This window comes from Carlito syrichta, unplaced genomic scaffold (assembly GCF_000164805.1).
Source record: "Carlito syrichta isolate Samal-C Ts95f unplaced genomic scaffold, Tarsius_syrichta-2.0.1 Scaffold238107, whole genome shotgun sequence".
Classification (NCBI taxonomy): domain Eukaryota; kingdom Metazoa; phylum Chordata; class Mammalia; order Primates; family Tarsiidae; genus Carlito; species Carlito syrichta.
The window spans coordinates 18,344-36,007 of NW_007182203.1; the positions used below are offsets into that span (position 1 = coordinate 18,344).

Genomic DNA, 17,664 nt, shown 5'->3' on the forward strand with positions numbered 1-17,664 from the left:
TTTTCCCCGTGTTAAATCAATACCATGGAATAGACTGAATTGATCTTTGAGTTTCATGGTTATTAATTTCCTCAAGAGAAAGTACATCTACTGAGTAATATAGTCTAGTCAGTGTGCTAGTTCCTTCATATACATTATCATATATTATTTTTATGAGAACCCTTTGGTGTAAATTTTATTACTCCTATTTGTTAAATAGAAGCCTAAAAATATAGATCACATAAATTAGCAAGTGGTAGAATCTGAATTTGAGCCAGAGTCTACATGACTCAAATACTTCAAATATTGAGGTAGGGTAAAGGAAGAATCCATATGTATGGGCAAGTAAGATTACTTTTTATTTAGCCATTTTTAGTTGTTTTTTAAAGTATTTCTCAAACTGTATATTACTATCTGGTTGTATAACAAGGTGAGATAAGAGTAGGCAAATACACTTAACCGATTAGGTTTAGGCCACTTTCTTTCTTAGTGTATTCACATAGTTATTTTTGTCTGACATTTCAAAAAACTATGCTGAGTCTCAAAGTGTTCTTTTTTCTGACTACAATGTGTTTTAATATTTTGGTTCTCCAGGTAGAGAAAGGTCTTGGGGACCAGGGAGGTGGCTCCAGTAGGGATCATCAAGAAACCCAGAGCATGCTTTCTGACTTGACACCAAACTCCCACAACTGCAACTGCCTTACTGACTCTATTGTTATGGAACGTAGGAGGCATAGAAAGTCTGGATGATCAAGCAGAAGGGAAAATGAAAATAAAGAAGAAGCAAGCATCAGATCAGAAGTGACAAGTTCGGGGTGAGAATATGGTTTGAAAATCTTGCACCAAGTGTCAGTATTCCTAGTTCATTTTATGGCTCTGAATTAATGCTGTCATTGTTAGTATAAGGTAACACTCTTAGTTGTAGGTTTGTGCTTCAACTTAGATACTTCTTTTGAAGCTTTATATACAAGAAAAAAATGGATATTCGAGTCAGATAAGCATGTGAGTCATTTTTCCTTCATGCTTGAGGTTGAATTGCAATTTCCTTGTCTGTGAATAAAATAATAGTATACTGCCTAGAGTGATTTGTGAACTCTGAAACATGCATAATCAATTCATTGCTGTTTAGTAGTCATGATATTTAACTAGAAATGTCACAAACCAAGCATCTAGACACTTGGGTTGTAATCCTAGCTCTATGCCTAACTAGAGGACACTTTAGGTCCAACCCTACTTTAAAGTTTTCCACAGTTCTCCTTATATGCTTTGTTTATTCTATTTTATTTTATTTTTATTTTATTGAGACAGCATCTTGCTCTAACATCCAGGATGGAATGCCATGGTACAACCATAGCTCACTGCAGCCTCAAACTCTTAGACTCAAGGAATTCTCTCACTTCAGCCTCTTGAATACCTAAGACTACGGGTGCATAACACCAGGCCAGACTAAATTTGTATTTTCTGTAGAGATGAGGTCTCGGAATATTGCCCAGGCTGGGCTTGAAATCCTGACCTCAAGCAATCCTCCTGCCTTGAACTTCCCAAAGTGCTGGGATTACAGGCATGAGCCTCTGTGCCTGCCCACATTTTATTAGTAAAAGGATGACAGCTTTTAACACTCATAAATAAAGTAAAATCAATTATAGGCATAAATTATTAACTCAAAAGAGTATCTTCTGTTTCTTAAAAGTAAAACTTTGTAATATAAGGCAAGTTCAGTGGACATAATATGTTGTTAAGGTATAAAATAACGGATGCTGTAGTTCTTCAGACACTTTAACATGGCTCAAGACCTTTAAGAAATTAATCACTCAAAAAAACAAACCAAGATTGAATGTACAGGAGATTATCTTCCAGGATGGTAGCATAAGGCACTCCACTGATCTGCTTCCCAGTGAAACTGGCTAAAACTTAAAAAAAGAAAAAGAAAAAAAAACCAACAACCATTTAAACCCTTTGCAAATGATCCTAAGAGAAAGCAACAAATTGAAAAACATCTATTCAAGAAAATCTGACAATTCACTAAGAAAAGCAAGAGTCTGTTTTTGTGCCAGTGTCATAATGTTTTGGTTAAATACCTTTATAATATATAACTTGAAGTCAGAAAGTGTGTTGCCTGCACCTTCGGGGTTTTGTTGTTTTTGTTTTGTTTTTCTCAGAATGGCTTTGACTATTTGGTATCTTTTAGGGTTTCATACATATTTTAGGATTCTTTTCTGTATTTCTGTAAAGAATGTCATGGGTATTTTGATAGAAATTGCACTGAATCTGCAGATTGCTTGGTGTAGTATGGACATAGTAACAATATTAATTCTTACAGTCCACGATCATGGGATGTCATTCCATTTTTTTGTGTCCTCTTCATTTTATTTCACTGGTGTTTTATAGTTTTCATTGTAGAGATCTTTCACTTATTTGGTTATATTTATACACTGTTAGTAGGAATGGAAAGTATACAGCCACTATGGAAAACAGTATGGAGGATTTTCAAAAAACTAAAAATAGAAATACCATATAATTCAACAATTCCACTGCTAGGAATATATCCAAAAGAATGGGAATCGGTATATCAGACATACCTGGACTCCCATGATTATTGTGTGGAAACACCTTAAGCATCCATCAACAAATGAATGAATAAAGAAAATATGGTATACTGACCATTGAAACTCTAGTCACAGGAGTGCCCCCTTGAGCCTCACTGGTCTCCACAGATGAAGGGAGCTACCTGGAGTCTGAACAGAGGCAACACTCAAACCCACATGAAACCCAGCAGACTCTTATTTCCTGAGCAGTCCAGCACTGAATACCACTGCCCCACCAAGGAAGAAGGCCAGGTGCTTTCATTCACTTCTATTACAGCACCACAACCACAGAAGAAATGAACCACTGGAGAATTCACTGTGCAGCCCCTGTCTTTGCTGTTTTCCACCAAAAGGGCTCTGACCACTTCAAAAACAGGCACCCCTGTACCTACCCCATCTCTACCCAAACACTGCAGCTTTGGCTTGACACACAGAGGCTGTCAGCTTCCAGAGACTGTCATTAGGCCCATTAGAGCCTCTGCCACTGATGCCTTTACCCTTGCCACATTTGGGCAAGAGAGGAAACAGGGAGGAGTGGCAGTTCCACTGTTCCTGGCCAGTAGGGAATTCTCTGCTACTGTGGCAAATTCCCAGTATGGAGCAGTCACCCCAGCCTTGCCTGAACACTGTGGTTATTACTAAACATTCCTCTGAGAACCCAGCTCCACAGGTCACAGCAACAACCTACTCCAAACACCAACACTGCTGCCTCTGCCCCTGCCACTCAAGACAAGGAAGGAGTAGAGAGAAGGATTGCTTCCATGTGTCCCTAGAATAGATGTGAAGGACCCCTGCCCCTGCAGCTTCCTGCCAGTTAAGACTTCCCACCAGCACCATGAGGTTAGCCCACTCCCAGTACAGGTCTGTAGCCTGTAAGGAACCAGGCAGCACAGCAGAAAGTGAGTAGTGGGCAACAGGAGCTCTATGTTCTGTCAGATCAGTGGTGGCATTAGATTCTCATAGAAGCATGAACACTTTTGTGAACTCTACATGCAAGAGATCTAGGTTGCACACTCCCTATAAAAATCTAATGCCTGATCACCCTCCCCCTCGCCCCCAGCCATGGGAAAATTGTCTTCCACAGAACCAGTCCCTGATTCCATAAATGTTGGGGACTGCTGCATGAGACCATACACAACATACATCTATTATACCCACAAGGGAAAAAAGAAGAAAATCTCAAAAAGCTCTATCCCAGTGATAGCAAATTAAAAACAAAGAAGAGCCACCTCTCCCAAGTGAGAAGTAACCAGGACAAGAACTCCAGACACAAAAAAAGCTAGATATGAGACCAATCCTATGTCTGATTGACATTCTGAGAAAGAAGAGAATTGAAAAAATATTTGATGACATAATTTGATAAAACATTCCCACTCTTGCTAGAGAGGTCAACATGAAAATACAAGAAATTCAGAGAACTCCTGCATGATATTAAATGAGCCAACCATCCCCAAGGCACATAGTCATCAGACAATCCAAGTTCAATATGAAAGAAAAAAAATCACAAAGGCAGATAGAAAAGTGCCAGATCACCAATCAAAAGAGATCAGTCAGATTCACCGTATACCTTTCAGTAGAAACTTTATGAGCCAGAAAAGATTGAGGGCCCATTTTTAGTATTCTTAATGAAAAGAGATATCAGTCAAGAACTTATAAACAAAGAAGAAATACAGTCTTTCTTAGACAGTCACTAAGGGAATTCACCACCACCAGACTAGTCCTACAAAAGATGTTTGAGAGAGTTCTAATCATGGAAACAAAAGAATGATAATCCTAACACAAAAGTGCATGTAAGCACTTAGCCCCCAGACCCTACAAAACAATCACAAAACTGATATTACAAAGTAAATAGCTAACAACACTATGACAGGAGCAAAACTTCACATATCAACAGTAACCTTGAATGTCAACAGACTAAATGTCCTACATAAAAACCATAGAATGACAAATTGAATTTAAAACCCATTCTTCTGTTGTCTGCAGGAGACCCATCTCACTTCTAATGACACCCACAGGCTCAAGGTAAAGAGATGGAGAAAGATCTCCCAGGCAAATGGAAAACAAGAGCAGGGGTTGCCATTCATTTATCAAATAAAGTAGACTTTAAACCAAAAACAGTAAGAAAAGTACAATGAAGGACATTATATAATGACATAGCAAGAAGTCTTAACTATCCTAAATATATATGCACCCAATACTGGAGCACCCAGATTTAGAAAACAGTTACTACTAGACTTAGGAGATGAATTAGCAGCACAGTAATAGTAAAGTACTTTAACACCCCCAATAACAACTTTAGACAGATCATTGAGGCATAAAACTAACAAATTCTGGACTTAAATTTGAAACTTGAGAAATGTGACATAATAGACAGAATACTTCACCCAACAGTCACAAAATATACTTTCTTTTGCACATGGATCATATTCTAAGATTGAATACATGCTCAGTAATTTAAAAGTCTTAATAAATTTTTAAAAAATCATAATCATAGCAAATATCTCTACTATAGTGGAATAGAAATAAATCAATACCAAGAGGAACTTTTTAAAAATCTCACAAATTCATGGGAACCTGCTCCTGAATGACTTTTGGGTAAACAACAATATCTAGGTAGAAGTTTAAAAATTATTTGAAACAAATGAAAATAGAGATAGAGCATACGAAAACCACTGGAATGCTGCAAGAACTGTTAAGAGGAAGGTTTATAGCACTAAACATTCACATCAAGAGGATAGAAAGATCTCAAAAACAACCTAATGTCCCATGTAAAGGAACTATAAAAACAAGAACAAACAAGTTAGCAGAAGAAAAGAGAGAATAAATATCAGAGCAGAACTAAATGAAATTGAAATTTTAAAGCATACAAGGGATCAATGAAATAAACAACTGGTCCTTTGAAAGAATAAACAAGATTTATAGACTGCTGGCCAGATTACAAAAACAGGGAGAGAGAAGATTCACATAAGTATAATCAGAGATGAAAGAGGTGACATTACAACCAATTGCCTGGAAATACAAAAGATTATCAGAGATCACTATGTGCATCTCTATGTGCATAGACTATAAAATCTAGAGGAAATGCATACATTCCAGGAAACACAGAACCTTTCAAGATTTAAACAGGAAGAAATGTCAACCCTGATCAAGCCAGTCATGAGTTATGAAATTTAAACAGCAATTTTTAAAAACCTACCAACCAAAAAAAATCCCTGGACCAGATAGATGGATTCACACCCCAAATCTACCAGACATACAAGCAAGATATGATAATCTTACTGAAACTATGCCAAAAATATGAGCAGGAGAGATTACTACTTAAGTCACTGCACAAACCAGTATAATCTTGATGCCAGAATTTGGCACAGAAACAACAAAGAAAGAAAACTACGGGCTGACATCCCTGATGAGCATAGAAGCAAACATTCTCAACAAATACTAGCAATCCACATCCAACAGCACACCAAAAAATATCAATCACAACGATCAAGTGGCTTTTATTCCTGTTTCAACATACGTCAGTGAATAAACATGATCCACCACATCAACAGAATTGAAAGCAAGAACCTCATGATCATTTCAGTAAATGCAGAAAAGGCATTTGATTTTTTTTTAAAAAAACCTCAATCATCTAGGCATCAAAGGAACATTCCTCAATAAGAACCATCTATGACAAACCTACAGCTGACATCATACTGAATGGGCAAATGTTGGAAGCATTCCCCCTGAAAATTGGAACAAAACAAGAATGTTTACTCTCATCACTCCTATTTAACATAGTACTGGAAGTCCTAAACCAAGCAATCAGACCAAAAAAAGAAACAAAATATATCTAAATATGATCAGAGGAAGTCAAATTATTTGTCTTCACAGATTGTAAGATTCTATATCTGGAAAACTCTAAAGAGACCACAAAAATATTCCCAGCACTGGTAAGCGACTTCAGTAATGTCTCAGTACATAAAATCAATGTTCAAAAATCAGTAACGTTACTATACACCAACATCCAAGCTGAAAACCAACTCAAGAACACAATCCTATTGAAAATAGCCACACACACACACACACACACACACACACACACACACACACACACACACACACACAAACCATCTGGGAATATATCTTACCAAAGAGGTGAAAGATCTTTACAACAAGAACTACAAAACACAGATGAAACAAAACAGAGATGCCACAAGCAAACAGAAAACATTCCCTGCTCATTGATTGGAAGAATCAATGTAGTTAACATGTCCATAAGTTCCAAAGCAATCTACAGATTCGTGTAATCACTATAAAATTGCCACATAATTTTTTACAGAATTAGAAAAAACCAATTCTTAAATTCATCTGAAAACAGAAAAGAGCCCAAATATAACACTCCTAACCAAATGATCAAAGCTAGAGGAATTACATTATTGAATTTCAGACTTTTCTGCAAGGTTACAGTAACCACAACAGTGTGGTACTGGTACAAAAAATAGACACATAGGCCAATGGAACAGAATAGAGAATCCAGAAATGAAGCCTCTCAAATACAACTGTTGTGGGAAAACAGAGAGACCATGACACTGAAGCTATCTTAGGAAGTAGTGGTTTATTAGCACGAAAGTGACTCAGTGGGCTAATGCTCCAAGGCTGAGCAACCGGGAGAAAGAGGAGAGGGGTTTTATCTGTAGTTTAGGTAAGGGAGGAGGTTGGGTTGTATGGCTATACATTTTTCTTTGGAATTTGCAAGGTGGTATCTAGCAAAACCAGATCCTCAAAGAACAAGTTGTCTCCAGGGCATACATGATAAGCAGGGGTTGTAAACCGATAACTTCACAAAGAGAGGATGCAGGGGTAAGGTTGTGAATCAATTACTATCTTGCACTCCCAGGAAAGCAGCCTGTGTCTATTTGGATTTTTCACGTCCCATGTCTAGCAGGTTTTGAGCTTGCAGGTTGATTTTTAAAAATGAACAATTTTACCTATTTTTAGCCCCTCTCTGCCACATTCCCCGCTTTGATATTTGACCCTTCATGGATTAAGAGCATCATCTTTAATTTGGTGCATTAACATTATGTGGGCCACAGTTTTTATGTTCAACAACTGTGGAGTTCATAATTATTGGGGCTGTGCAAGGGAGGATAAGACAGGATCCCAACAATAGGATTACAGATCCAATAATGTACTGAAATCCTCCCAGACCTGAGAACATGTTTTCAAACCAATTGCCAATTTTTATGCTATGCTATTTTTGTACTGGGACATGGGTAAGCTTTCTAACATAAGAAAGAACAGAAATGCTAGTGAGACCTTTTCACAACATGTCCAATTTGTAGGGGTCAACTCTGTCAATCCTTTGGCAAATAAAGTCAGTCCTGTAGCAAATAAAATGACAAACAGTATAGCAATTGGCAAATACAAAGGCTGACAAAGCAAAACAATGACTTATCAGTAAGGTCCATTGAGTCCTCAAGCTTCTGCCATGCATAGATCAGCCAGCGTCCTGTGTGTGGCTGATGCAAGACTGATGGATCCTCAAACTTTATCCCTGCATAGACTAGGCAGCCCCAGAGTGGCTAGAGCAGGGCTTGGGGAATCTTTTTTGGGTTTTCTGTCAGCCTCGGTGACTTTCTGGAGGGTCAGCTTAAGGGTAGCCAACGGATTTGTGGCACACTCCCAGTCCTGAAATGTAGACTTAACTCTGCTATAATGGATCCAGGGAACTATTTTGGTCTACCTTGACTGCAGTTGGAGTAGCCAAAAGGACAGTAAATGGGCCCCTCCAGAGGGGTTTTAGAGGCTTTACATTCCATTCTTTTTCCCATACCATATCACCTAGTTTAAAAGAATGGACATCAGTAGTTAAACTAACTGGTAGCCACTCTTTGACTTGATAATGGATGGCATTTAAGACTGAACCTAAGGCTTGCATTTGTTGTTTTAAAATAAGAGTTCCTAACTCCTTTTAGTATACCCTTAACGGGAGGGGGTGGCTGCCCATAAAGGATTTCAAAAGGAGAGAAACCTATTTGTTTTGTGGGGCTAGACCTTACCCTTAGAAGGACTATTGGCAGAAGCTAGACCCAGTCTAAATGAGTTTCTTGGCCTGTTTAATTTGTTTAAAGGCCTGTTGCTAAACTTTTTCCCATAACAGAAGCTCCTTATCACCCCCCTTTGTGGCTCCATAGAGGGGTTTTGCCATGATGGAGAAGTTAGGTATTCAAATTCTACAGAGTGCCACAGCCCCCCAAAACTCCCAGATTTAACACTAGGTAGTTGGGACTGGAATTGAACACACTACCTGTTTCCTTTCAGGGCCATGTTGGCGCTGGCCTTGGGACAAATGAAAACCTAGATACCTAACTTTTTCCTGACATATCTAGGCTTTTTTCTTTGAGACCTTGTAACCCTCCTTCCACAGGAAGGTGAGCAGTTGTGTCCCTTGCATACAGTTTTCCTGGGTTGTTGCTGCCAACAGTAAGTCATCTACATACTGGAGCAAGGTACAGCCCCACTGGTGTGCTGGAAAGGCTTTTAAATCTGAAGCTAGTGCCCTACCAGAGATGGTTGGAGAATTCTTGAATCCTTGGAGAAGCCAGGTACAAGTTAACTATCCCTTGGTGCCATTTGTTGGGTCCTCTCATTGGAAAGCGAAGATCGGCTGGCTTCTTGGGGCCAGGCAGATGCATAAAAAGCATCCTTTAGGTTCAAGCAGGTGAAGAAAGCAGCCTCAACAGGGATGAGACCCAGCAGTGTATACGGGTTTGGGACAACAGGTTGTAGAGTGACCACAACCTGATTTATGGCTCACAAGTCTTGAACCAGTCGGTAGTCATCTGTGCCTAGCTTCTGCACTGACAACAGTGGTGTATTCCAAGCAGACTGACAAATTTGGAGCATTCCATAATGCAGGAGCCTCTCCAGGTGCTTGTGGATTCCTATTTGTACTTTGTGTGGGATGAAGTACTGCCTCTAATGGACCGGCTCACCCCTTGGCTTTATTTACACAATCACAGGGGGTATATTTTTTGCCAGTCCTGGAGGATTATCCTCTGCCCACACTCCCAGTACTCAAAATGGCAGCTCTGGAGATTTTTGTGAGGCCTCCGTTAGGCTGTAGAGCCACCATTCCTCTTCCTGGGGGACAGTGAGGGTCATGATTTTAGCCTCTGGGCCTCTTAATCTCAGAACGATGTGATTAGAAGAGTCAAAAGTTATCTGAGTTTGAAGTTTTCCAAGGAGTTCTCATCCCATTAAGGATACGGGGTAATCTAGGTGATACAGGAACTCTTATATGACCTCATGGCTGCCGACTGTGCAGCATCCCAGCATTGTAAAGGGATGTCTGACTTGACGTCCAGTAACTCCCATAACATTAGCCCATTTTTGGGAGAAGGGGCCTATAGGCTGGGTGATCATGGAGTGTTCGCTTCTGTATCAACCATGAAGTTCATATGTTGGTCCCCTACTGTCATGCTGACCATAGGCTCCTGGGGACCTAAAGATAGTAGGGAGCCCAGTCTGGCCTATCTTGTTGCAGTCCTTCCACAGAGGCCAGGCCCATAAAGCCACTAGGAGCTGGTGGGTCCTGTTGATAAGTGGAGCTTTGTGAGCCATTTTTCTGATGGGCTTCCTCATCAGCTATTCTTTGGGGCCATTTACCTTTCCAGTGACCTTCTTGGAAACAAAAGGCACACTGATTTCTCCCTAATTTCATAGGGGGTTGTGATGTCTCTTGTGTAGGCTGATAGATGGAATTCAGGGGTCCCTGGGCAGGTTAAAGTAGTCTGGGCCTTGCTCTGGGAAACTGCCAACCTAGCTGTCTTCTTCTCCAACCTCTTCCTCTGTTTTCTCTCAGTGGGCCTGTTATCTGGTACCCCTCAATGGCAGCAGCAAAGATGGCCATTTTCTTTTTCTGCCTTTGGTCTACCTCTGGTTGGGCCTCCTTATCTCAGTTAATGAACACTTTAGTGGCAACTTATAGCAGCTGGCTAACAGTCATTCCAGCAAAACCCTCTAATTTTTGTAGCTTACGTCGGATATGCCCCTGGGACTGTCTGACAAAAGTTGTGTTTACCATATGCTTATTTTCGGTTGCCTCTGGATCAAAGCAGGTGTATAGCCAAAAGGCTTCACAGAGTATCTCATAGAATTGGCTTGGGCTCTCATCACCTCCCTGGAACACCTCAGAGACCTTGCTCATATTTATAGCCTTTTTCCCTCCTTCTCTTGTACCTCCTAGGAAGACCTCCTGATACTGTTCAAGCATTTGCAGCCCCTAGTTACTGTTGAGGTCCCATTGGGGGGTCCTCCTCTGGGAACTGATTTTGGGCATATGCCTGGCCATTGAGTGCTCCAGCCAGCCCGTGTTCCTCTAGCCATTATTTAGCCCCCTGTGTAATTCTCTGATGCTCCTCAGTATTGAATAGCATCAGGAGGAGTTGGCAGCAGTTCACCCAGGTTGGCCTCTGGGTCTGGATAATGGACTGTATTAAGTCAATCATAGCCTGAAGCTTTTCTGTGAAGGATGGTGTATGATTTTTCCAATTCGGGAGGTCTGTGGTGGTGAAAGACTGGTACACAAATGTGCATTGCCCACCTTGGATCTGGTCTTCTTGATCATAATAAATAGGTCCTCTAGTCTCCCTCAGTGGCATCTGGAAGGCACCACAGCATTCTCCTGATGTGAAATTAAACTTGCATTCTGGCAGCTGCTTTCTGGGTGGGTTGTGGGGAGTCAGAACAGGTGGTTCAGATGTGGCCTCTGATTGTTTAAGAGACATACTAGGCTTAGGGTTGCATTCCAATTGTGAGTCTCTAACAGTGACTGATGCTGTTGGATCAGATGGCAATGGTAGGGAGACTGGAAAATAAGGTGGTGGGATTTCTGGTTCATCAGCCAACACCGGCTTGGCAGTCAGCTCATTAGACTCTGATGGGCATTTGGACTGGGCTGTTTGAGGGCTACCATAATTTTGCAATTGTCTTCCCAGCAAGCTTTTAGCCAAGAAGGCCATGCAAGGACTGCATCCTGCCAACAATCAATGTAAGGGAATTGGTCCGGGTGACCTGGCTCTCCTACTATAATGCTGTATACTCTCCTAATGGTTTTTCTATCTAAGGATCCCTCTGGTGACCATCCATCCCTGAAAGAGGGCCAATCTATTTCACAGAATGTATGGAGCTTTCTCCGAGACAGTTTGACACCATAAATATCTCCACTGAAACATTTGTCAAAGTTCTTAAGCATACAATCAAGGGGGGTATTCTTACTTTGATTTCCTCCCCCTAACAGACAGCAAGCACACAAAAATGAAGAAACTGGGAGTATGGAAAAAACTGTCGCTTTGTCCTCCTCCAGCCGTACTCCTCACAGAGATATTTCAGACACCTCTTAGCAATTGACAGGTTGGTACAAACCCCCAACCTGGACCAAACCTATGATGGGGTCCGGGCTGCCTTCAGCTGAATGAGGTTGTCACCAGCTAAGATCAGGACTCAATTCTTGCTTTGTCCATTTGGCCAGGTTGGAACCCTTCTGCTGTTCGTCTCATTCACATGCAGTCACACAGTACATTCTCCAACCCTCCATCCTAATCCTAGGAGTCAACATGTTCATCTCAAGACTGTTCCTTCCACTGCCTTTCAGTCCTTTCCTTCAGACTGGAGACTACTAGCATTCTCCCAGAGGTGATGAAGCTCCCCTTCTGCCATCTACTGGCAGGTCTATGCAAAGACCCTTGTTCCTACCCTTTTCGTCGGATGGTATCTTCTCGTCAGTTCCTCTCCTCTTTTTGGTTTCCTGTGCTTTCGAAATCTGAACCTCAGTGTACCGGGAGGGGCCTCCCTCCTACAGATCAAAAGGTCCATTGTGCGCCAGGCAAGATTGCCTCTCCCATCACCCCGGAGGTTGTACCCCAATGACAAAGGAGGTGGAACACACCTTCTCTGAACTCTCCCGTTCCCAGACAATGCGCCAAGAAATGTGGGAAAACAGAGAGACTGTGACACCAAAGCTATCTTAGGAAGTAATGGCTTTATTAGCACCAGTGTGACTCAGCGGGCTAATGCTAACTTCACAAACAGAGGATGCGGGGGTAAGGTTGTGAATTGATTACTATCTTGCACTTCCAGGAAAGTGGCCTGTGACTATTTGGGTTTTTCACATCCCATATCTAGCAGGTTTGGAGTTTGCAGGTTGATTTTTTTAAAGGAATAATTTTACCTGTTTTTAGCCCCTCTCTGCCACATAACCAACCGAATTTCAACAAAGGTGACAAAAAATAAACATTGGGGAAAGGACGCCCTATTCAGCAAATGGTACTGGGAAAACTGGCAAGTTGTATGCAGAAGAACAAAGCTGGATCTCTACCTCTCACCTTTTACAAAATTAATTAAAGATGAATTAATGACTAAGCATAAGACTTCAAACTATAAAAATCTTAGAATAAAGCCTAGGAAACACTGTTCTGGACATTGGCCCAGGCAACAAATTTATGATCAAGTACTTAAAAGCAAATGCAGTAAAAGCAAAAATTGGCCAAGTGGCACCTGATTAAAGTAAAAAGCTTTTGCATAGCAAAATAAACTATCAACAGTATAAATAGACAACCTACAGAATGGGAGAAAATATTTGCTAACTGTACATTCAACAAAGGGCTAATATTCAGAATCTATAAGAGACTTAAACAAATTGACAAGAAACCAATAACCCTATTAAAAAGTGAGCAACAGACACTTCTCAAGCAAAGATATACAAGTGGTCAACAAACATGAAAAAATACTCAACATCACTAATCATTAGAGAAATACAAATCAAAGCCACAATGAGATACCACCTCACACCAGTCAAAATGGCTATATCAACAGATGTTGGTGAGTTTGCAAAGAAAAGGGAACACTCATACACCACTTGTAGGAGTGTGAACTAATTTAGTTTCTGTATAAAGCCATTAAGAGATTTCTCAGAGAACTAAAATTAGAATTACCTCTTGATCCAGCAATGCCATTACTGGTTATATGTTCAAAAGAACACAAATCATTCTACCAAAAAGACACCTGCACTAGTATGTTTACCACAACACTATTCACAGTAGGAAAGACACAGAATCAACCTAAGTGTCCAATCAACAAATTATTGGCTTAAACAATGTGGTATACATATACATCATGGAATACTATGCAGTCATAAAAAAGAACAAAATCTTACCATTTACAGGAATATGGATGCTGCTGGAGGCCATTATTCTAAGTGAATTAACATGGAAACAGAAAACCAAGCACTGCATGTGAGCCAAACCTCACCATCAATAGTAGATCTCATTTAGATTCAGAATAGAATGGTGGTTACTAGAGGCTAGAAAAAGTAGGAGGGAAGGATGAAAATAAGTTGGTTAATGAGTACAAAAATACAGCTAGCGAGAAGGTATAGGTTCTAGTATTCAATGATACAGTAAGGTGATTATAGTCAACAATAATTTATTGTCTATTTCAAAATAGCTAGAAGAGAATAATTGGACTGTACCAAACAAACAAATATATATATATATATATATATATATATATATATGATATGCCAATTACTCAAATTTGATCGTTACACATCATATAGATGTATCAAAATATCATATGTACTCCTGAAATTTGTACAACTTGTATGTATTAATAAAGAAAAGGAGCATGACCCTTTTGACACCTTGTTCTAGGACTTCTATCTTCTGGAACAGTGAGACAATTTATATCATTTAAACCAGTCAGTTGTGATACAGATATATTTAGTTTTATTATTCTTCACTTTACTATGTTTTGCAGATATTGCACTTCTGACAAATTGAAGGTTTACGGCAACTCTGAGTTGAGTGAGTCTGTTGGTGTCATTCTTCTAACAGCGTGTTCTCACTTCATGTGTCTGTCACATTTTGGTAATTTTCACAATATTTTAAACTTTTATTATTATTATTATACCTCTTATGGTGACTTGTGATTAGTAGTGTTTGTTGTTACTATCGTGATTCTTGGGAAGAGTCACAAATCCCACCCTTATAAGATGACAAACTTAATCGATAAATGTTGTGTATGTTCTGACTGATCTACCAACCAGCCATTCCCCTGCTTCTCTTCTTTTCTTCAGACCTCCCTATTCCCTGTGATGCAAGAATACTGACATTGGACCAATTAATAAATCTATAATGGCCTTTAAGTGTTCAAATGAAAGGAAGAATTACACGTCATACACTATAAATAAAAGGCTAGAAATGTTTAAATTTAGTGAGGAAGGCATGTTGAAAGCCAAGAAAGGCTGAGAGCTCAGCCTCATGTGCCAAACCAATCTCCACGTTGTGAATGCAAAGTAAAAATTCTTGAAGGATATTAAAAGTGTTACTCCAGTGAACAAACAAGTGATAAGAATGTGAAACAACCTTATTGCTAATGCAGAGAATGTTTTAATGGTCTGGATAGAAGACCATTAAAACCAGCTACAAGCCAGGATCGGTGGCTCAGCCTGTAATCCCGCACCTTTGGGAGGCTGAGGTGAGTGGATTGCCTGAGCCCACGGGTTCGAGACCCGCCTGGGCAGCAAGACCTCATCTCTACAATAAATCAAAAAATCAGCTGGGCGTGGTAGCGCATACCTGTAATTCCGTCTACTCGGAAGGCTGAGGCAGAAGGATCACCGGAGCCCATCAGGTCGAGGCTGCGGTGGCCGGGAGCGGCCACTGCACTCCAGTCTGGGCGACAGAGTGAGACTCCAACTCAAAAAACAAAAACAAAAACCAGCCACAACATTTCTTTAAACCAAAGCCTAATTCAGAGCAGTGCTCTAACCTTCTTCAATTTGTATGAAGACTGAGAGAGGTGAGGATGATGCAGACGAAAACTTAGAAGCTAGCAGATATTGGTTCATGAGGTTCAACAGAAGAAGCCACCTCTGTAACATAAAAGTGCAAGCTGAGGCAGCAAATGCTTCTGTAGATGCTGCAGCAATTTATTCAGAAGATCTAGCTAAGATAATTGATGAAAGTGGCTACACCAAACAACAAACTCCCAGTGTAGATGAAATAGTCTTCTATGGGAAGAAACTACCATCTAGGACTTTCATAGTAGAGAAAAGTCAGTGCCTGGCTTCAAAGACAGGTTGACTCTTGTTAGGGGCTAATGCAACTGGTAACTTTAAGTTAAAGTCAATATTCATTTACTGTCTCAAAAATCCTAGTGTCTTTAAGAACTATGCTAAATCTACTCTGTGCTATAAAAATGGAAAAAAAATAGCCTGCACATCTGTTTGCAGCATGATTTACTGAATATTTTAAACCAACTATTGAAATCTATTGCCTGGAGCCTGAAAATGTGACAGAATTACTGCCATCTCATGATAAAACTTTAACAGAGTTGCTTCTTATGGATGAGCAAAGAAAGTGATTTTCTGAGATGGACTATCCTCCTGGTGAAAATACTTGTGAACATTGTTGAAATGACAACAAAGGATTTAGAATAGTACGTAAACTAAGTTGATAAAGTAGTGGCAGGGTTTGAGATAATTGACCCCAATATTGAAAGAAGCTCTACTGTGCTTAAAATGTTGTCATTAAACACCACATGCTGTAAAGAAATCTTCTGTGAAAAAAAGAGCCAATGGATTTGGCAAACTGCATTATTGTCTTATTTTAAGAAATTGCTACAGTTTCCCCTACCTTTAGTAGCCCCACCCTGATCAGTCAATGCTATTAATTCTAAGGGAATATTCTCCACCAAAAAATGATTATGACTTACTTATAAAGGCCCGGATGATCATTAGCAATTTTAAGCAAGAAAACATTTTAAAATTAAGGAATATACATTGTTTTTTGAGACAAATGCTATTTCACATTTAAAAGACTATAGTATAGTATAAACATAACTTTTATATGCTCTGAGAAATCAAAATGTTCATGTGACTTGTTTTATTGTGCTGTTTACTTTATTGTGGAACTGAAATATATTTCTGAAGTATGCCTATATTGCCTCCTAGCAGGCACAGTAACTATGTCTTCAATAGACCATTCCTCTATTCTGTCAAGCCAGCTCCTTCAAGATGGGGGAAACATAGTAACATGATTTGAGTCTCTTCTCTTTTAATAACAGTCTAGCCAAATTTGTCAATTTTTTTATCTTGTCAAATAACTTCCTTTTTTTCATTTATTTATTGCATTTTATGTATTTTTGATCTAACATTTATTATTTCCTTATTCTTAATTTGAGTTTAGTGGGGGTTTTTTTTGTTTCTTATGGTGAATGATTAGGTTATTGATTTGAGATTCTTCTTCTACTTAATGTGTTTGTAGGGTTTTTTTAAAACTTCCTTAAAAAAATACTTTTGCTGTATTCCATAAGTTTTTGGTATACCGTGGTTTTGTTTTGATTAATCTCAAAATATTCTCTACTCTCCTTTGTGGTTTCTGATTTGAGTCATTTGTTATTCAGGAGCATTTGATTGATTTCTATATTTTTTTTAATTTCACAAATTCCCTTTTATTATTAATTTTCTATTTCATTCTATTGTACAAAGAACATAATTTATATGATTTCAATCTTTTTAAATTTATTGAGGCTTATTTATGGCCTAACATATGACCTATCCTGGAGAATGTTCCATATGTACTTGAAAAGACTATGCATTCTGCAGCTAAGTAATGTTCTGTAGATTTCTGTTATGGTTAGTTGGTTAATAGAGGTGTTGAAGCCATCTATTTCATTATTAATCTTCTGCTTAGTTGGTTTTTCCATTATTGAAGGAGGATATTGAAGACTCCAAATACTATTGTTGATTTGTTGGTTCCATCTGGTTTTGCTTCATGTATTTTGGGACTCTGTTACTAGATGCATATATATTTATAATTGCTTTATCTTCTTGATTGATTGACCTATTTATCATTATAAAGTGCTCTCTCTTTGTCTCTAGTAACAAGTTTTTCCTGGAGTCTATTTTTTTCTGATATTAGTTTAGCCAGTCCAGTTCTTTCTTGGCTACTTTTTTCATGGTATATCTTTTTCCATCCCTTTTTTTTTTTGAATTGGAGTCTCACTCTGTCGCCCAGACTGGAATGCAGTGGCCTCTCCCGGCCACTGCAGCCTC

The 17,664-nt window shown here is 39.3% G+C and overlaps 1 protein-coding gene across 2 annotated transcripts in view; it reads left to right on the top strand.

Moving 5' to 3' along the window:
* Positions 1 to 612: 612 nt before the first annotated feature.
* The window catches only part of ZC3H12B (zinc finger CCCH-type containing 12B), an 82,148-nt gene continuing 65,096 nt past the window's right edge, over positions 613 to 17,664 (top strand). The window contains exon 1 of one of the 2 annotated variants that reach the window (XM_008051840.2): positions 613 to 794. The gene's annotated coding sequence lies outside the window, so the exon portion shown is untranslated. Of the gene's footprint in view, positions 795 to 14,361; positions 14,406 to 17,664 lie in introns of those variants that run through there. The other variant, XM_021709483.1, reaches the window with a different exon arrangement.